General features: G+C 43.4%; 1 protein-coding gene across 1 annotated transcript in view; it reads left to right on the top strand.

The window, feature by feature from the left end:
* Positions 1-21,611, top strand: part of LOC112572470 — a 78,525-nt gene that overhangs the window by 35,238 nt on the left and 21,676 nt on the right. The gene's annotated exons all lie outside the window — the stretch shown is intronic.

Here is a 21,611-nt window from a genome sequence, read left to right as displayed (position 1 = left end):
GTAGTTTTTATTTTTCTTTAATTTTTTTTTTTTCGAATTCCATGCGTGAAAGCCCGGTGCTTACAGAGCGACTCCATACAGCCCATGCACTGTGCTATTTCTCCAACAAAAGACAACACTTGTTTGCCTAATCTGAGGATTTTTCACCGCTGGAAAAGATGTCACGAAAGCTTTAGTGCACCGCCTGTGGACATAAATTTGAGCGGCAAGACAAAGACGGTCGCCAGCGCCAGACTGTAGCAGCGACTGGCTTCTCTCCCCTTCTAATGAGAAAAGGTTTTATCTGCTTTCTTCCTTTTTTAACAACAGCAGGAAAGCTAGATTCTGTGTGTTTGCGCGCGCATGTGTGACATAGTGCGCCTATTTCTTCATTTCTCATTCTGTCTCTCCTTCTCTCAAGCACGTCTACACTGGAAGGTTCGAGTTTCTCGCCCTTGAACTTAGTCCACTTGAAGGCATTTCGCCTCACTCGACAACACAAAAGAAGAGAATGTGCAGTGACATAGACTGGAAAACCTCCAGAGCTGGATTGTCATAAACACCCGCATTCCCATGATATCTTCGTATATATACACACATACTGTCGCAAAGATGTGCGGGCATTCATCCCTCTAAAACTAGTGTAAACAGTTTACCTACTATCACGATCATCGTCATCTCGTAAAACGACCATGGAAAGACTACTCCATTGAGGTAGACAGTTAAAGACCTGAATGGCGCTCAATTGGTCCTTTTAATAAATATTTCATGGGATGACTACAAGAAAATTTAAAAAAAGGGAAAATGTATAAGCTGCTTGGTAAAGCTGTTACCCGTGTTGCTTTGGAAATTTTGCAAAGGATGATTATATAAGGTCACCATCTGCTGCACTAACCATATGGTGAGCGATGTGATTTCAAAAGTGAAGAAATCAGACTGCTTACCCTCGTCTGTGCCTGTATAGTGTGGTCTCAGTCCTGTCTCCAGGCAGGAGCGGTTTGGTGCTTCTTTAACACACGGAGAAACACTGCATAGAGAGGCTGATATAGGCACAGAGAGGCTGATACAGTCATAGAGAGGCTGATATAGGCACCTGATATAGGCACAGAGAGGCTGATACAGTCATAGAGAGGCTGATATAGGCACAGAGAGGCTGATACAGTCATAGAGAGGCTGATATAGGCATAGAGAGAGTTATAGACAATGAGCATATCTTCCCGGTGAGATACAAATAGAGAGATAAAGCTACTTTTCGTGTTTTCTAACTCTTGGTGGTGTCACAAAATAATTTTTGGAAATATTGGTGTGGATCTGTGTTTTAAAGTTGACCAATCTGTTCAGAAGGTATGCGCACGTGCCTGTGTGTGTGTGTTAGCCCCCTCGTGTAAATCTTGTCAGGAAGTTGACACTCAGACTTCTAAAACCTCACATCATTAACTGACAAACTATTTTTAGCATCTCAGTGAAGATAAGTACTTCATTGCTACAAGACTCTTCGGGGTAGTTAGACCCCAGAATGCCTTCTTCTACAAATGTCGCCAAGACTCCTGAGTGTTTCACATCAGACTTGCAAAATTCGAAAATCCAGACAAGTTGTTGGAGACGATGTCTTTCTACTCCTATTCTCCACTGCCTTCTACCTAAAAAAATTTCCCCTCAGTTTCAAAGTGTTCTCAAGTCTATTTTGCCTTCCTTTCCTCCTTCTTCTTGTTCTTTTTTGTTTTTGTTTTTTATTCTTTTTTTTAATCTTTTTTATTTTTTCTCAGGCTGGCTCTGTTTCTTCCTTCCCTGCCACCTTGATTCAAGACAGTTCGCTTTTTTCCCTACAATCGACCCGTCCACACACCACAACAAGGAGGCAACTCTTTTGTGTTCAGTTGTTGGTCGTATATTTTCTTTTCCTTCCGGCTGCAGCTCCTCCGTGCCCGGCCGTTATGCTTGCTCGTCCTCCGCTCACGTCTGGTGTGTCGCGGGCTCAACGTTCGTTTCTCTAATGCACGACTCCCGTCAGACCCTGCGCTGTCTTTCATGTTGACAGTTTTTACCAGCACCTAATCCAACTTGCAGAGCTGTTCACTTGCAGGAACTCTTTTGTTCCTATGCCAACTCACGTGCTCGGTTTCTCCAGATTTGTCTCCCATTCAGACTCGGTGTGGTTTGAAGTGTTTCCCAGAAAGTCGCGCGCCGGTTGATCGCGCCGAGAGGTGATTAACACTGATCCCCAACTTCATTTATTTCCGGCTTAGGCTTGTCGTATTTATCATTTATTTTTTCAGCTTCCTTCTTCTTTTAATGAAAAGGGTGTATTATCCATAACTTTTACAGAAATCTCTAATAAAAATTGCGGTGATGTCAGCCGCCACTCGTACGCTCTCTACCTCTCCCTCCTGTCCAGGTCTCTTTGCCTGTTGTTCTCTTTCAAACTTTCAAACTTTCAAACAACGTTTATCTATAAGAATGAACGGTTTATTTTGATATTTTCAAGAGCACACAATAAAAAGTAATTTACTTCTCAAATTGATTAGCACCTTAAACAGGGCTTCTGCTAAGGCTAAATTCTTTTGGGTCCCAGGGACCCCTTCTTCAGATTTTTAAGGGGTCCCTGTTCTTCGCCCAAATTTGAAGGGGACCCCATTGACGAAATTTGAAGGGGTCCTCCGAACTTTTAATGCGTACTGTAAGCAATTTTTTGCGTAAGCAGAAGCCCTGCCTTAAATAAAAGAAAATAAACAAGAACAGACAAACAAACACATATAAGGTCATATTCGTTGCACTGTGGTCAGAACACGAAGTCTGATGCTGTTTGCAGGTGCAAGTCTAACCACAAACCTGTAAACACCTACCCACCTCCATCCGACACCTCCTACCCATCAATCCCCCCGTTTTTTCTCGTGTACCTGCAAGACTACCGGAGGAAGCCGCCTGCTAAACATCGGTGCAGCGGACCGGAACGCTATGTGATGGACTGCTGTACTCGAGTCTCCGAGAGGCCTTATGACTGCTTTTTTTAAACAGGAGTGTGTAAAACATCGGGTTTTATGTACTTCGTCTTCGCTTTCTCCCAGGTTCTTTCCTACTCTTCAGAACCTTCTGGAAAACGTGGACTTTCTGTCCTGCATCGCCGGTGCGCCATCAATTACCTCTGGGAACCGTAGTACCAGGAATTGCTGGAGTCCTGTGATACAAGGCTGAGCATTCAAGCACCAAACCCTCAGTCGTGACTTCCACAGTTCATCTTGTAACCCGAGAGACGCCTACTTACATGCTTTCTCTCTTTCTCTTCCCCCTTTCTCTCTCTCTCTCACCGTGTTCCAGTCGCATCTCCAGGAAAATCCAATAACTGCGAGCTCAAACGAAGGACATAAAAGATTCGTTTCTATTCCTCCAACGTGTATTGTCCGACCTCCCAGCCTGGTGTCTTCCTCGACTTGGCAGCGAGTCCCCTTGGCCTGTGATCTGTGTCCTCCCTTCAGCCACAGCTTCTTCAAAGATCGTCAGCGTTTGAAAAGGAGATCACGGCAATAAAAAGGAGAAATTGGGCAATAAATTATCCAACAAACGAAGTCAATTTTACATGAAAGAGAGGGCTGGAACACGAGGCCGGTTTAACCGTGCCCTTTTTCCAGCGACTGTAATTCACTCGATCTATACGCTCGGCAACAGATGAATAAGCCGCCATTTTTAACGTCTCTATCTGAAAAGGAAGGATATAATTACTCTCTTAGCTCTGATGTACGGACGGTTTCAGGGTGGAATTAATTTTCTTTTCCCCTTTTTCACCTTATCGTCTCCTTTTCCTTTTTTTATTTATCTCTCATTTTGTTCACCTCAATTCGTCTTTTTTTTTAAAAGATGATACTAACTTTATTTTTCAGTAATATAATAAGACTTCTTGGCTATAACCTCGGGTATGTGGAGTAAAGAGATATTTCGCTTCACAAAGTGTTTTGAAAACGGGGTAATGTTAATATATTTATTATTATTAATATTAGGTAGTTGTAAGTCTTTCTTACACGAAGACTGGTTCTCTTCTTCACTCCTCAATCTTACAGCTAAAACAAAAAAAAAAAGAGATCACACTGTCTTGGTTTATTCCTGTAACTATCTTAAAAAAAAAAAAAAACAGGCAACCCCTCCTCTCACCCACAAAATCGTCCAAACAGTTAACCTTCCTTACCGTTGATTGATCGACTAATCAGGGAATCGATCTCAGCAGTTTGAGGAATATGCACAACAAAATCTCATTCCGGCATCTTCGTGCCAAGAGAAAAAAAAAGAATGAGGCGAAAAAGCAGAGTTCAGGAGCCTGTGGCACCAAACACTTGTACAGCTTTTTTGCTCGAGCGCGAGGGCGCTACCTACATTCCGGCGCGAGCTATTAAGATACAGCACGTTCATATCCTTCCTCACTTTTTACAAGGGTGCGTTTTCACACCACATTTTTCGTGAAACAAATCTCAACTTGTTTTCTCTTCTCTCTCAATCTTTGATTTCTTAACTTTGGTCAGGGTGTTTAAGATGTTGCGAATGGCTTTGGTTCATTATTTTGTTATGTTTCCCCTCATTTAAAATTCTTGGACCAGATATCTAAATTAAGTAAACACATTTTGGCAAAGGAACCTGAAAATAAAAACTATTTATCGTCTGAAGTTTAGAAAAGTAAAAGTTTAGATCGAAGGGCTATGGCAGAAGTCATTTTGCAATAAACTAACACATGAAAGCGAAAACTTTATGGCTACTTGTTATCAAAGTCGAGTAGCCATCATGGTTAGGCAGTTTCTTCATATCATGAATTAAAATCGCGATTATAGTAATAATGTCTATTTATGTAGTGGTTTTTTCCTATAAATATTTTTTGCTTGGTCTGAGGGAAAGAGATAATAAAAATCCCCAAAAACTTGGGGTTTGGAAAAAAAACCATTTTATGGATAAAAAACACTGAACGCAGTGAATTTATTTTCTGCACACCGATTTTAAAAATGTGTGTATTGAAGACGCATCAATTAATAAAAAGTGTTTATTGGTGTGTATTGAAAATGCACCAAATAATGCAAGTACCCGAGGTGACCATATGGCGAAGAAGTGGCCTGGGGCACGCTCTGGTGCCCGCAACAAGCTCACAAAGACAAGCAGATCGATGTTTGTCAGAAGCTGCATCAGACGGAGGGTCCAAGGAGCGTATCATCTACAGGTTAGCCAGCCAGGCAGACAGTTTTATCGACGTCTGCTACCACTTCCGTCCGCGCTCGATGCTGACCCCGGCGTCACATGGGAGGTCAGGGACGTGGCGGCGCTAACCTCATCCGCGCCTCTTTCCTGGACCCGAGGAGCACACCAACCAGCTATTGTCTGGTCATAAAAGAGAGAAAGAGAGAACAAAACGAAAAGATAGGGAAAGGCCCAATAACTCTAGGAAAAAAATCCTCTGGGGGAGGTATAACCTTTTTTTAGGTCAATAACGAGGGAATAATTAATATCAACAAATGTTATGCCTTTCGGCGTTTCCTACCCAACCTCGCCCGCCTACCTAAGTTATGTGTAAATGATTGAACTAGCCCTAGCGCTTTAAATCTGTAGTTCACTCGTGGTCGGTATATGCTGACGATTCCATTGGTCAAAGAAATATCATTTTGTCATTCAGTGTGAGAGATAGTTGCTTGATTGCTTGGCTGATTGCTATGACCCTTGCCCTCCGAACTTGTGGTATTTGATTCTCCACTATAATATTTTTAAATACACCCCTGTCCCCCAGTTTCCTCTGCAAACCGAAATCTGACCTGAAAGATGGAGATAGTTGCCGAGTTGATGTGGCAGGTTGTTCATAAATTTGTGTAACAAATGTACATTCGCAACCTCGCCAACCCAACTTCCGATGTCCAATATCCAGTTATAACTCGTATTTTTAAATATCTTACCCATTTAAATATCGTATTTTTAAAAAAAACATCCTATTTAAAACACTAGGCCCAGAAGGAAATTGTTCCTGGCTTTATTTTACATTATATGCTATCATTGATTGCTACCTATATAGGTGTTGTAAAGTGTAGATGCCTTGTCAAGGGAGGATGCTTTGACTATATGGGAACGATGTAAGAATTATTTCAAACACAATAATACAAATTAGCTTTACTCTATTCCTCAACCATTTTTCGGGAACGATGTTCCTTCAACTGAGTTCGACTTGCATCCCAAGCGACTTGCACCCCTTTCCCCTCAATTGCCCCATTTTACAACCGTCAGCGATGACAGTGAAAGAACAGCAACGAAGATAATATGCTTCGCGGACTTCTTGTTCGGTAATTTGTTATTCCTCTCTCGTGCTAGAGTGTGAAAATGTTTCATCCGATGCCTCCTAATTAAAACGACTATCGTGCCCTGGGGAGGACTAGTGGACCAGTCAGACAGTGCAAAAGCGAATTGAACACGATATGACGCCCTGCTGGCGAACCGTTATCTCAGCCACCCGCTGATAGCGTCAGGTTCATTTCCGATTACTGACGCTCTCCATGGCTTTCGACGGGCCACAGGGACTTCATCCGATGAAACTGGAACCATTTTACACATCAAACGATTTTTCCCCCAATTATTAGTTTGTCAATAAGCTCCCTTGGTACGGAGGGCAGACGTCTGGATCATTATCCAACATGGCAGCCATTTTTACTTTTTCAAATAAAAAGAAAGGTAGGCTAGTGACTGTACCGGGGGTTGTAGTGAGGTGTTACAGACCCCACTTATCTCGTTACCAGATTTGTCTGTGTGTGTGGTCGGTCCCCATCTCCTCTGACTCACTGCATTGCCTTATCCAACCCGCTGTGGAGTCGGGTGTCCGTCCCAAAGAAGGGTCAGCAGGGGTCAGCACGTTGCGTCAAACGGGTGTCGAGGTGAAGCGTGGGTGCCCCTGCAGGTTGGAACACCACTGTTCTAACAACTAGCTTCCCCTAAAATAAATATCTGAATAAATAAAATGTGTTTTCATTCTCTCAGCCAGTTCTTCACGACAAGCTCTCGTGAAATAAAGAGTTCAGGCGTTCGCTTACTCGGCTTGCTCGAGTGTTCTTGTCGGGGTGAAGTCGAAGTCGATGTATCTTTTAACCAAACAACAGCTTTTCTCATCTTCGCGCTCGCGAACCGTTAACAGTTCTACCTGTCCAGACGACAATATTAACGGCTCGTCACAAGGCAGGCGCCGGCGGGCCGAGACTAACTAGTGTACTTCAGGGGGCGGACTCTCCGTATCACCATTCACTTCCTGTCATCCAATGACATGAAAGAAGAAATACTACCCAGCTCAGTGCCAGAAAGGCATTCTGCTCACAAAGTTTACTGTCTTCTTAAAAGTGACATCGTGGGGAATGGCAGTAAAATGGGCTTTACACAGAAAGGCGGAAGAATTTGGTGACTGCATTGCGGAGTGCGGAGTAAGAAAGAAGAAAGGAAGAAAAAAAAAAAAGAAAGATAATTTTCTTGATATATGGATTAATGTTTCGGGTTCTTTCGATAGAAGAGGGTTGGGAAACTTCCTGTCAGCGGGCCGTATAAGGCCTTTGAGATCATTTGTCTTGGTCCTGCCAAAGCAGACGAACATCGACATAAATTTGTGATGAGTCAATCATAATAATAACGAATATTTTGAAACAATGAAATAAGCCAACTTGGTGTTGGAAAAACAGTTCTAGCCATCATTGTAGGGTGAGATACATAAATGTTTGTCAAAATATAGCAGGCTAATTTGTAAGTTGATAATTTTGTATGCGAATGATTTATAAATATCCAAACGGCAGTCGGCAGAAAGCAAGGATCGCTTCTTTCTGTTATAAAATTAAATAAATAAAGATAGGAGATCCCAAAACTCCCAAATCATAGAAGCCATGGATGGAAAACAAAACAAAGCAAAACAACCCTGCTGTCGAGAAGGGTAATAATATCATGTGCGAGAAAACACCAGGAACTGCTTGGGTTCAAAGGTCAACGGTTTTTATTTTAAACAATGAGACGGCGAGCTGAGGCTGGGTGTGTAGAGTATGATAGCAGCCTCTGTATCATCTTCTTCCTCCACCATGTTCGTTTGGCTTTCTGTCTGAGATCTTTTTACTCTGAAGCTCTTTGTCGTCTGGAAGACCTCACCGCTTCCTTGGCCTGCAGAACACGGTCATCCTCATCTGCCACTGCAGTTGGCATAGGGCGCCGCTTCCGGTAGAGTAGAATCCACCTAAGAAAAAAAAAAAAGGGAGGAAAATCGAGTGAACAAGAGTGGAATGAAGAAAATGAGGAAATATGATGCCATCCGACTGCAGAAAAGCAAGAACAGATGAAATGCTAGTATTGCATAGACCTGTGAGGCATGATTAGGCGAGTCTCTCTCTTCCTCTCGTGTCTCTCCTACTCCCATCGCACACGTGCCATTCGTTACCCCCGCCTTCCTACCTCCTGCCCTCTTCTTCACTCTTTCCCTCTTTGTGCAGTGTCATACGCGACGACGCTGTTTCATAAATCTTTCCCCTTGAACAGCAAACCATGCAGAACAAAATAGCTCTGTTGCCTGTCCTTGTCCAGAGAGAGGAAACCGCTTTGAACTTGGATGGCAGCAGAGAATAATGAACTTAAAGCAACAAGCCCCTTTTCAAAGCGAAGCATTCTTTATGGTGTATATATGCTTAGCTACAGAAAAGCCAACTTTTGGAATGACAACAGAAAGTCCTTTTAAGTGCGGCAAATCCCCTTGATAGAGCAGTACATCACTTGCTTCCTCCACAAAGTGGACTTAAACGGGTTTTCATACCCACGACTGTCGTTTCTTTGGCGCACGCTGAAGTATGAAGTAGTTAATGTAGACGGGGACAAAGCTGTGCTTGTGATGGTGCTAGGGATTTCTAGAAGGCGAGAAGGAGCTTGTAGCGAACGAGGGTTTTAAAGTCCAAAACGAGGCGCGCCTTTTCGTACTTTGGTGCAAATGGTGGCGCGACGCTTTCTCGAGTCAGCGGGAAACTTGGTGAAGAATAAACGTGTCGTGTAGTCTTGATTTATGACTACCCGGCGCCATCTTTTTATCTACGCATGCGTCGTAGGTCTTTTTAAACGTCCAGCCACCAAGTGCGCTCAGTCAGGATGGTCTCTATAGCAACCGACCCATTGTCTGTTTCCTCACACCCATGTCTTTGCAGTCCAGGTTCTCGGAAAAATGCTTTGTGGGTGGACGAATGGTTCTAAAATTGATACAATATATAGTCCTATAAAATGGCTGAAGGCGAGGATGTGTGTTTGTGTCTCTGCATGTGTGTGAGAGAGAGAGAAGAAAGTGTACAGTTATCGCTATTTTTAAAGTTCCATCCCCGCTTTCTCTGGTAAGCACTCATCCATTCCGCCTTTCAGACCCGTCAGCTCTTGTCGTGGGGAATGGATAATGTAACAAAGTGTTGCTACGACTACGGTACCCATAACTCTGAGTCCTCGCCTATATCAATCGTAATAATATACCATCCGCCTGACGTTGCTATGACAACCTGGCAAGCCGGCATTAAGCGGTGATTAATGCCAGAAGTTTCGAATGCCCAAAGAGCAAAGATGCACATTCTCTCTCTCTATGATTCTTGCCGTTCTTTTTCTCATTTCCCTGGCCTGCACCACTCTTGATATCGAAGCTGGCTGTCGTCCACAAAGACATTCAGATCTTCACTCCATCCAATATATTTCCTCATAAACATTCTTAGCCGAGTTACTACCAAACAAAGGCAGTTTGCATATATCACCACAAAGGGTTAGCTTTTTTTCGCAGACCAAGCCCTCTAGGAAGGGGCTAGTCCAGAGGCAAAAGTGGGGCCCACCCGCAGACCCCTAAGGAACTGTCGTCGGCTACGTGTGACGAACACCTGCTGTAGATGTCGCTGTACACAATTGTTCTTTCTCTCGCGGCCCAGCGTGAGCTGTCTCAATAAAGGGGCTTAACGATTTCAGAGGTTTGTTTGTTCTGTGAGCACTAAAGTCAGCAATGTGGAACGACCGACCTCCTCCTGCAGTAGGTTGGCATGTCAACACCTTCTCATGAATAGGTCGGGGCATGGCATGGAAAGTACGCCGGCAACTCTCTTGATGTGGGTGGGAGGGCGATGAGTGTATGGGTAGGGGCTGGGGTGGTGTATGTATGCGTGCGGATGTGTAATACATCGCAGTCCAGCCTACACATGGCTTTGGTTTTGTTGGTTTTATGACTTCGATCTGCTGGTGGTGATAAGATTTGGGACAGCAATTTCGCTCGATTACACTAATGCTCTTAGCGCTGTGCCGCCACCACTAAGTCACAGTCGATGTGCTGTGTATGCCACAACTGATATTCTCATGTCGCTGATATTTATCCCTTCTCTCTTTAAAAAAAATTTACTGTCTCCCTCCCTCACTTTTGTCCGTGCCAGCTCGAGCGTAAGGAAGAATAAAAGTCAGTTCACTGACTTTCAAGTCTCTTCGCTCGCGGAACTTATCCTCTGAGTTGTTGATCCCCGCTTTTGTATTTTGCTTTTACTCTGTGTGTGTGTGTGTGACCGACTGTGTGATGTCTACTGACAGCAGTGTGTTGTTATACTTTTGTGTGTGTGTTCGTGTATGTGTATGTTTGTAAAGTGCTTGGAGCTCAGTATGAATGGAGGGGTCAGGCACTGCATAAATAAACACTACTGTTAGAAGTTTTAATAGCATTGAAATTTACACATAAATAACTGGGACTGTTGAAGTAAAGAGGATATCTACATAGAAAACTTTTTTCCTGCAATATTTTGTGTAGCGTGGTTAAGTGTAATGCAGTGTATATTATGTAGTGTATATATATATAGTATAGTGCAATAGCACACGCTCACTGCCGCACGTGCAAACATCCATATTTTACACTCAGTGACTCCAGGGAAGAAGAGTTCCTCTACACAAAGCATGTCGGATCATATTGCTGTGGCTCTCCACGCATGTCTCTTCCCGGCATGCCACGACGACTTCGTTTTTATGGCAGCAAGCGTCTGCCTCCAGCATTTATCGAGGTTCTGGCCTGTAGCTGCCTTCTGACTGTAGTCCTCATGCCTCGCCTTCTGGTGCCTTTAGTTCAAGACACCATGATTATCTTCACTTTGTGCTGCCTTCTGCATGCTGAACTGGACAATTAGGTTGTCTGCCCCTTTGCTGCCCCCTTTATGCGTGTAGACGGAGTATAAAAATTGGTTGTCTGCCCTACAGGGCCATAACTCAAAGCAATGTGGGCACAATCTTTATCTTTGTTTTGGATGGAACCGCAGTTTTGCTGACAAAAATGTTATGAGTATTGATATTAGTTTTTTGTCAATATGATGAACTATTATCACTGCGTTGTTTTTATTTTCTCCACTGTCTCCGCTTTCTTTTGTCCGTCTCCATCCTCGTTTTACTTTGTATAATCTTTCTGCGATTTCTATATTTTCAACTTTGTGATAGATAAACATCAGAACATTAGCAGACTTTTCTCCTCTTCCTCTAATCAATTAATTTTTTCGCTTAATCATCCTTAACCTAGCAGTAAACCATGTCAACATCTGGGTCTTCAAGTTTTCACTTTCCTCAAGATAAATAAAAACTTAAAATCAATGATTTGGATTTTTTGTGTCATGAAGGCTACCAGAAACATAACAACAAATGTCAATCTGACTTTTTGTTTTTTAAATGAAAAATGCTTGTTCGCTCTTCAGCAATTGAACACGATTTCTGAGTGAACGATGGCAGCCTTGTCTGTGTACACCTAGTTGTGTAAAACTCAGTCTCTGTAGTCCTTGTACTTGTGTGACCGAGTGATTTTCTTGCCTACTTCTCAGTACTTGGATAATTCAAGGCAGTAAATCGTATAGGATTCCCCACCCCTTCATGTCAGTATTGCAACAGAAGAGCCTGTGAGCTTTTATCTTAGTGTTTACTCAGCTCAACTCGGGGTGTTTGGGGGATGTTGCTGGAGTCTGTATTCAGCGGCTAAGTATACATCTTCTGCTGCTAACCACAAAGGTCACAGCTAGGAGCCAAAGAACAAGCTACCTTGGAGGTACAGAACACATTTCAAGCATGAATACATATTGGAAGTCGGCAGATAATCCAGAGGTCCCTATCTTTCCCTATCCATCCCCCAAGTGCTCCCCAGGTCTGTAAAAAGCCTCGGCGAGGTTTTCGCTACTACCCCCGACTACTCCCCAAACAGCCGTTGTTTTCACATGATCATTAGTACATATCCGGGGGACATGGTATAAGCACGTGCACTTTTTTGAGCATGCCAGTCAGCTAAATTTTTTTGGATAAAGTAGTGCACAGTAAACTGAAAACATCACACAAAGAATTCAAAGCTTTTTCTAGTTTTTTTCCCCTAAATATTCCTATATTTCATAACTCCATGGCATTTTTTTCACATCTACGAACTTAATAGGATTATATAGGATATTTTCCAAACCACAGAGCAGAACACAAGATGAATCAGTTACTGAGAGGCACGAGAACACAACTCTTATCACACAGTCCAACAGCATCTTTCACTGATTTCTTTCTGAAAAAAAGTGCACTTTCAGCAAGTCTTCTCTCTCTCCAACTTTGTGCAATTTTTGCAAGTGAAATAGAGTTCTAGGTTTGTTTACCGATGGCTATATCCCCCTCGGCAGTCTGTTATTTCTGTACTGAAACATGTCTCCTGTTACAAAAACTTCTTGCTGATTATATGTGCCAGAATGTCACATGATATTCCCTCAGATAGCTTCCCCAGTCATCGATCGTTCGACACTGCTGTCGTCTTGCGCCTCAACATGTGGAGAGGACTGCAGCCAATCTGTTAAAAGCATTCTTGGTGAGAAATAAAGAATCAGGCATCGCAATTATTTCAGTCCAAAATGGTCAAGCACAGTGCAACTGGGTGGTGGTGGCTCTAGAGGTCAGACTAGCAACCGCATATTTTGTTAAAGGTGAACTATTTTTCCCACGACCTTAAATTTTGTGTTTTATTCATTTTATTTATTTATTTTTTTAGAAGCCATGCGACTTCTTGTACCCTTTTAATACAAGCTTATTTTCAATATTTGTTTATGTCTTTGAAGTGTTGTTTATACGTGAGTTCTGCGCATCTCTCAGAACTCCTTTTTCTTCTCTCTCTCCCCCTTTCTCTCTTTGATAAACTTTTTTGAGAGTCTGCCGATCTCTGGCATCTCGCTTTAGGATCGGGTGATGAAATGCCAAGGCGGAAACGCTGCACGGAGAGGGACATAGATGTCGTCAGGTTTGCGCAGAAGACAGGAAGTGTACCTACAAACCCAGGAAAGTTGCCTCCCTTACGCCAGCCATGTCGACTGCGAATCTCGCACTTTCCACATAAATCGAGACGAGGGGAAAAAATACGCGCCTTTAATAAGCTGGATTGGACAGGAAAGTGGATGGCGGTGGGAGAGTCTGAGCCTAGGTTTCCTTGCAGCGGCAATAAAACGAAGGAAAGCATTCCTTTGAATAGAAGTTGCACGTCTCACGTTTTCTTTTTTAAATTTTTTCTTTCAGGAGAAATTTTTATGGGGTGAGAGGGCTTCTTGGAAAGGAAAAAATGTCTATGTAAGCTCATTAGTCATGAGTGAGAAAACTCCGTGCCATCGTCGTTGCCATCATTGTTGTCGTCGACGTATTTAAAGTTGAAGAATGAGTAGAAGTCATGGTGGTCGTAGTAAACGTATAATAACAGTTAAAACAATAGAATTCCTGAAAGAGGTAGTGACAGTGATAACAGTAGTTGATGTACATTTAATGTCCTGCAATCCCATGTCCCAGTACATACATACAGACTCTAGTTGACCTTTAACACTCTGAAGTTTTGAGTTTGCTTTGTTTTATTTTTGCTTTGTTTTGTTGGGTGTTAATTTCAGCAGTCGCTGTGTACTGTACTAAGTTCTCTGGGTGAGTGAGGATGAAGGGGAGCAAAAAAGGGTTGAAAGGTCACCAGCGGTTGTTGGCAGCCGGCCTGCAAATATTGAGCGTTTCATGACAAGCGTGCTAACGTACAGAAGATGATCAGGCATGAGAGACAGAGAGAGAGAGACGGGGGAGTGGAAACAGAGATGTAAAGTTGTAGGCTTAAACTTTTTTTTTTTTTCTTTTTTGGTACACTTTCTCAATCCCTGAAACACTTACACACATCCCCGGCCTCTCAGGACTCATAAAACCAGAGCAACCAACCATCCCTCTCACATACTTTATTCTCTTTCGCCTGGGCTCATTCCTATGTGTTTAATTATGTATGTGTGTGTGTGCGCGCGCGCGTGTGTGTGAAGGAAAATGTTTGTGCATCCTGTTGTATGTACATGCGCGAAAGAAAGATTAAGCTTTACTTTTGTTTCTTTATACTGCATACACACATACTATAGTTAAAAACTCTCAGCAGATTACATTTTTAACAACAGAAAAACATACATATATATATAAGTCGAGGATGCATGTGTTCTGCCACCATGAACACTGCTGACATACAGGTCACGTGATCGTGGGAGCCTACCCGCCCAGTCATCATAGAGGGACAGAAATATGCTTTTTGTTGGTAGCTTGGTTTGTTGGTAACTCACAGGATATGTAAGATGGTTGCATTCTTGAGCTGGTCCTGTCGCCGACGTCAGGACAATCTTTTTTTCTTCCAACCTCCCGCTCGCGATCCTGTCGGTGCGTCACTGATGTACCTGCAGATAAACCTCTCGGTCGCCAATCAGCTGCGCGGGCCGCCGCCTCGTTCTGGCTGCCTGCGCACGAGACGAGCCCGGGGGATGGGGAGGGAGGGCCTGTAGAAAGCAAGGAGCAAGCAAGCAAGCGCACATACACACAAGCACACACACACTGCGCGCCCTCAGCGCGATAGAATCGCCGGCGAGTGCGCACGTGCAGCTCTGGACATGTGCCGAATGGCCTACCTTGACAGTTAATTTTCGGCCGATACTATCCGAGACTTTTGAAGACTGCTCTGTCACGTCTGGAATGGCAACGGTCGCGCTCGAGCCCTGTTAACTGCCGACAGCCTGCCTTTGAGAGCCTTTGATTACAGGTGAAGTGAGCTCCGCCTCCGGGCGCCGATGGCTGGGTTGCCAGAGGGGAGGGAACTCGGTTTCTTTTTTCCTCTTGTTTCTAAAAACGAGCGTAGCCTTGAATGTTTGTCACCGAAGTACAAAATAAACCTCCAAACGCCGGACGTTTAGAACATTACAGAATTTATGTGACTATAGCACCACGAAACCGAAACCGTCCCTTGTTTACAATATTTTGTCTGGAATGAGTTTGTTTTTGTGGAAGAGTTCAAAACAAAGGGATGATGATAAACAGGAGCTACCGAGGTTATCACTGATAATAAGGTTAAACTGCGCCCTGCACTGTTCTATACTGAACAGATGTAAGTGAAGAAAGATGATGACACGAGGAGCTGCTAGCGAACACACAATGGAAGGGAAATTACCAAAGGGAAAAACTTCTGGCAAAGTAAGGAAGCTGGAGGGTCGAAAACTGTCATAGCGATTTCGTTGTACACAAGCTGAGTGGGACAGCGACAAAGACAGAGAAAAATGAAAGGAGGGACAGAGCCTATAAGCACTGAATGAAAAGACTTACAGAGCTTTCTCCTACTTCTTCCTAACTTTACTACAGGAATCTGCGAAACTGACTATCCTGTCAGGATTCTGACACTGAAGGGGTTAGTCCCCTACCAAGATTAATACCTAACCGCAGTTCATCGTGCGATACCTCCCAAAAAACGTTCAGGAGGGGGTTGAGGGTAGCGGGAAAAGGTCAGAGATGGACTGAGATGGAAGACATGGCCGGTAAAGGAGATCTGGTGTGTTTCGTGTGTCAAGATAGTGGACAGGGAAAGCTAGATTAGCCAACGAGTAGCCAAACCTACTTGGGCCCAGAGTGAAGTCTCGACTTTCGACATAACCGTGCCCCCCAGTCCCCCGTCACTACGGTAGTTACACGCTGTTGTATCTCAGGGTGGGAGAGTGGGTAGAAGGGTGTGGGTGTGGGCTATTTGTACCCAGCAACTTGTCCATTAAGCATGCAGAGAAGGTGAGGTTAGTAGGTGCTTGTCTGTCATTCAGTTCGCAATGGCGGAATATATTATTATTAATGCTTGTATGTTTGTGTAGCTGTGTAGATGATAGGGAGGAAATCGCAGCGGGTACACTCGTTGCGGTGAGAAGAATCTTGAGTATTCTCATCAGCATTCTTGCGGATAATAATTACATCCCGAAACTTGGCCACTTTTTCGCTCAGACAAGCAAACAAGTTCAGGAAAACTGTGTCTGAAAACCACACACGCTTTGTAGTTGATCTTTCGAAACAAATTGTGCCACGCCATCTTTCCTCGCCGTAACTACTTTGGCTGACAAACCGGATTTTCACTAAAGGTGTGTATGGTTAAGAAACGTGTTTGTCGCCAGTTTCCTGATCCGATTCCTGGTCTTCAGTCAAATGAATTTCGACCAGTTAAAAAGTTTATTTTACTGGACACAAGCTGTGGAATAACACTACAAACTTGTGTGACACACATTAAGACCACCGAATGTGGAGACTGTGGCAAAGTGTCCTCTGACGGAAGCTGTTGAGGACGATCTTGACAAATGCAATTAGAATGCAGATTTTTTTTTATTATTATTGCTGTTGTCTAAAAATATTTCAATCTCTGACATCAATCCAAGTGACATTGATCCTTGGAAAAGAAGATGAAGTTACAAAGTAATTTTCAAGTAAGAGAATGAATAGAGGGACAGCGTGTTTGTGCGTGAGAGAGAGAGAGAAAATGTGAAAACTAGTTGATACAGGAGATGGGCATACCTCAGACTCCACATAATTATCAATACAGAGCTGGTATAGGTTACACTCTTCAGAAGGTGGGTAGGGCAGAAAAGTGGTCTTACCTACTAGGTAAAAAACAGGATATCACGCAGGCGCCTCTTGTGGCATCTACATACGAGAAAGGTTCGTAATACAGTAAGTGCCAGTTGGAGATAAAGTTCCCGACTGTTCTTTGTTTGAAAATGTCAGACAGACACTGCTCCGATGTGGCCACTCGAGAAGCCGGGTCCTTGTCTACCCGCACTTAACACGCCGCCGCCGGCTTATCATAGTCACGTGTTCCCCCTTTGCGCGAGCAGCCCTGTCTTTGTGACGACAATTTCGCGTGGCGTCATTCCACGCAGTGTTTCGTCAAAAGAACAGAAGTGACGCGGTAGCTCTTGCGTCAAATTTCTGACAATGACATCACGAGTCTCTCACTTCACAGCTTGTCAGACGCGAGCCATCTTGTTGCACTCCACACAGTGAGTCTCACGTCTGCTGCACTTTTATAGCTTCTGCTTCTTCGTGTCTTGTGGGTTTTCTTTCTTTCTCTCTCTTTCGTACATCGCATCTATTTCTGTTAAAGGTCGCAAGTGTAGAAGCGGGATTCTCGGTGCAAGCACATGTATTAAAATGGCGTTCGATGCAAAGTGACGATCCTTCAAGCGATCTTCAAGGGCATGTACTCGCTTTCGATATGTTGTGGTTATGCACTGTTTGGAAACCAGCAAGCGCTTATATTTTAATATATAAAACAACTGCACAAAATAGAAACCCATTATTAAGTTACTTTTTACGCACGCTAAATTATTTCAGCATGAAGCCATATTAACACTTCCTTTATACCACCTATCACGAATTCTTTCTGCGGTACCTTGCACTCTCAAGGATTTGCTTCCCTTGCCTTAAGAGCGGTAATCATGCATCCTTTTGTAAAACCTGGCAAGTTTTTCTCATTAATTTTGCCACGCAGTGCGTTTTTGCATAACCTTTTGTAAAAATAATACAATAATGGAAACAGCAACAACAACGAATAAGTGCCACCCCAACCGTAAAGCATCTGGTTTCATACAGAGAGGTAATCATGCGCTGTTTGTCACAACATGTATGGACAAGCCATAAAACGTTCTTTCTAATTACCTGAATTATCTGAACCTGATGATTGCGTGATAAGCTACCTCGGCTCGGTGGGCAGGTTAAAGAAGCTGTTGTTGCGTGCTCGAACTTCAGAGGAGAAAGTGCAGACATCAAAGGCTCTTAGGAATTTTATGCATGTGCAAAATATTACCTGGCGGAAGGGCAATTAAAACTATTGACCGATAGACCTCAACTGAAAGTTGTCGGATAAGATGTGCATTAGACAGTTGTGTATCTCTGTAGCGCGTTCTTTGTCAAGAGCTGATAAAACCTCTGTTGCCAGGAAATCTGAGAATGATAAAAAAGCCAACAAATGTTACAGTTTACATAGCAGATGAAAGGGGTAAATTGAAGGTGACACTGTTTCCCTGTAGTACAGGATTGTGTAATTGAGCTTGTGGACATTGTTTGTACTCTGGTCTGATATGGGCACACATGGTGCGTCTCACTTTAACAGTGAACTAACCAAAGGTGACGCTGACATAGGGGGCGCTGAGCAGGCGAGCAGCAGCCACAACTGTGCAACTCGTGCGCACAACTTTTACATCCACCCAGCAGCGCAGCCTTGGTGGCGCCCAGCAGCTACTTATGCTTACAAAAAAATCCTTGTAGCAAGGAAAAGCTGGTATTATGTTGAAACTTTTTTGTCGACAAACTCGGACAAAAAGCATGCAGGCCTTATTACTGCATTAACCTCATGCGTGATGCATTCAAAAACTTTCATCAATGTAAAACGCTTGACTAATGGTCTGTCCTTTTCTATTTATTTTCCGATTTTTTTTTCTTTTACTTTTTTCTGTCGTCCTGTCTGTGCATTTCTGTTCCTGTTACCGAGTTTATGTCTTCGCTGAATGTGACTACAGCAATCCATCTCCTCACTGTACCACCGACAACTTCATGGTTTGATTGACTGGTAGTCAAATCAACACCAGGCCTGCACTAAACCGATTTCTTTCTGTCTGTTTATTTTTTTTTTCTTACAATCATTTATTCATTAACATTACAAGCTTTGTTTCTCTCTTGTTTGTCTTTGTCGATCCTCGCTGTTTGTGAGAAGTTCGATTCAAGAAAACAGTTGAAAACACTGGCGTCCTTTAGCCACAAAAGCTCGTAGGGCTTACAGTTCTTGTCGTCGCTATCTGCTGTTATGTTTGGTGTTGATGAAGCCGCTGACGACGACGACGACGACGACGACGATGATGATGATGGTGATGGCTATCGCCTAACAACAAGCTTTACGTACCCACAAACCATGGTCATAATGTTTGACCGTCCCTCCTTTCTGCACGGAATAACACCTCTAGAAAGGCTGCGTAGAAACAAAGGGGCATCATAATGTATGACCTTACAACCTTTGAACTCTCCAAACGTTTTGGCAAACAAAGACTCGTTAACATTGTCCCCCTCCCCATCATTTCCATTTCAGACATTTCGTTTTTGAGAAGAGGGGCAGTCTCCTAGAAGCTGTATCGATCAAAATGTTTTCAGTTATTGGCGAAGATCGCGCTGGAAAGAGCAAAGTGTCCTTAAATGCGGGGAGAAAGATGGCGGTCGTGCGGTCATTAGGCGTTGTCTCAATGCCTTTTGAGGAGGGGCCTGAAACATCAGGGAAGCTGCAAGGCTTGAGAAAAAACACATTTTTAAGCCACTTTTCTTCATCTCTCAGCCTTTCTTCTCTCTCCTCCCTACCTTCTTAGTATGCATCCGCCTTTCCGTCTGCGCGCCTCTGTTTTATTTCTCCCATTTTAATTTTTTAGGACCCCCTTTTCTTGCTTTTTGCTATTTTTGTCTGGTTTTTCTTATTTTCTATTCTAATCTTAGTTTACTTGATTTCTTTTTCCTGTGTGCTTTTCTACTCTCTATCTCTCTTTCTCTGTTTTGCCTGTCTTCTGTTTTATTGTTCTAATCCACTTTTCTTCTTTCCAGCATTCCAGAATTCTTTTCTCGGTGTTCATGCTGATTGCATTACAGAACGCATATATTTAAAATGTCTCGCTGCATGAGATGAGTTTACTAACCCTGTTCACTTGAAGCAGCCATCCATCCCCACTCTTCTTGCCCTAGCTCTCGTGTAGAGTTGGCTGTTCCTTATCTACTAGCAAGGAGTTGCAATAATTTAGTTTCAACGCGGTTATGTCGTCTCGCTGTTTAAAAGCTCCTCGGGCCGACCTCTTCCTTAATACAAACCATGCCTGTGTAGCGATATGTCCATTGTGACGACTATCGGGTGGCAGTAACCAGAGATGTGCATGGGTCTTATTAGGATTTTCAATTTTTAAAAAAGATGCTTTGAGCTTTCCCAACAGAATAGATGATGATGATGATGATGATTTAACTGGTAGTACATGTCTCGCTAAGCAGGTGGTCGAGAAATTAGAGCACCGCCATCAGATCCTGAGAAAAATGTCTTCTCCAACGCATCCCTCCCCACCGACCGAGAAAGTTTCCCTGCACACTTTTTGTACTGTGCCACGTCACACCTGTGTACTCCGCGGTAGACTTGTTGTTCTGTACAGTGACTCAGTGGCAGGTAGGGTCAAGATGAGAGGGAATCAGAACCATACACTCTCCATGGAGTCTAGTAGGGGGCGGTGCTCAAGAAAGGCCGCAAACACCAACTCTTTGTCTGCTTGTTTTGTTTTGTTTTGAAGATGTGTTGTGGTATTATGTTTTAGGAGGGTGTGTGTGGTAAACGTCCTCCATTAGGTGTCTGTCTGAGAATTTTACACTAAGACCAAATGTTGTTGTACGGTCGACCAAGATTGTCAAAGTTGTACGTGAAGGTCGGTTTGCCAGTCTCTTACTATTCCTATCTCTGTTCAGTACTACTGATGTTCCTAAAGTCACGTGATAGTAGTATTATGTATATTTATGAGTGTACATCCATACATTATTAAAAATTGTACAGGCTGATGCATGTTTCGTATTTATTAGCCCCTTGAAGTGGGCTCACATTCTACTCAATAAAATAAAGATTCTGTTCAGTAGTAAGATGCGCCATGAACCTGGTCAAGATGTAAATATATTTATGTTTTGGTGGTGGGGTCGGGTCGCGTGCTTTTATTCAGGCTCGGTTTTTATGTTTTTATGTGCGTTTTTATTAATAATCCACCCACGTGCGTGTGTGCTTTTATCTCCCTCTTTTACTGTCGCCCATCCCCTATCTGCTTCTCTTTCGATTGCTTTTATTTGTTGTCCATCCTTCTTTGCGGCTTTCCGTCAGAGCGCAAGACTGCTGAAAACGGGAGAAAGATTTTGATGGTCGCATGTTGCACTGGGACCGGTACCAGCGCGCCTTGCCACTACTGTGCTGCCCTCTGTGTCGCCATGGTGCTGGTGTCACGCTGTCACCACCAAGGTGCACGACACTCGGTGCTTCCTGCACTCTATGCCCCAGCTCCCATCACCATGGAGTTAACAACAAAATTAATCGCCCCGTCAAGGCGGATGTCCCAGCAGGCTTTTTTGACCGAAGATGTGAAACTTAAACTCTCCGTGGGTTAAAGAGCTTTGCTCGTGGCTTCACCGCCAGTCACATTTCATTTGTCACGAGTTCACACTGGTAAAGATTACGTGATTCCAGTCAGAAGGCTGCTGAGGATTGACAAGTGGGAGGGAGAGAAGGACGAGGCTGTGAAATAACGGATTTTATGTGTGGGAAATGAAAT

The sequence above is a fragment of the Pomacea canaliculata genome, linkage group LG9, assembly GCF_003073045.1.
Source record: "Pomacea canaliculata isolate SZHN2017 linkage group LG9, ASM307304v1, whole genome shotgun sequence".
Lineage (NCBI taxonomy): Eukaryota > Metazoa > Mollusca > Gastropoda > Architaenioglossa > Ampullariidae > Pomacea > Pomacea canaliculata.
This window is presented reverse-complemented; position numbering and strand designations above follow the sequence as displayed.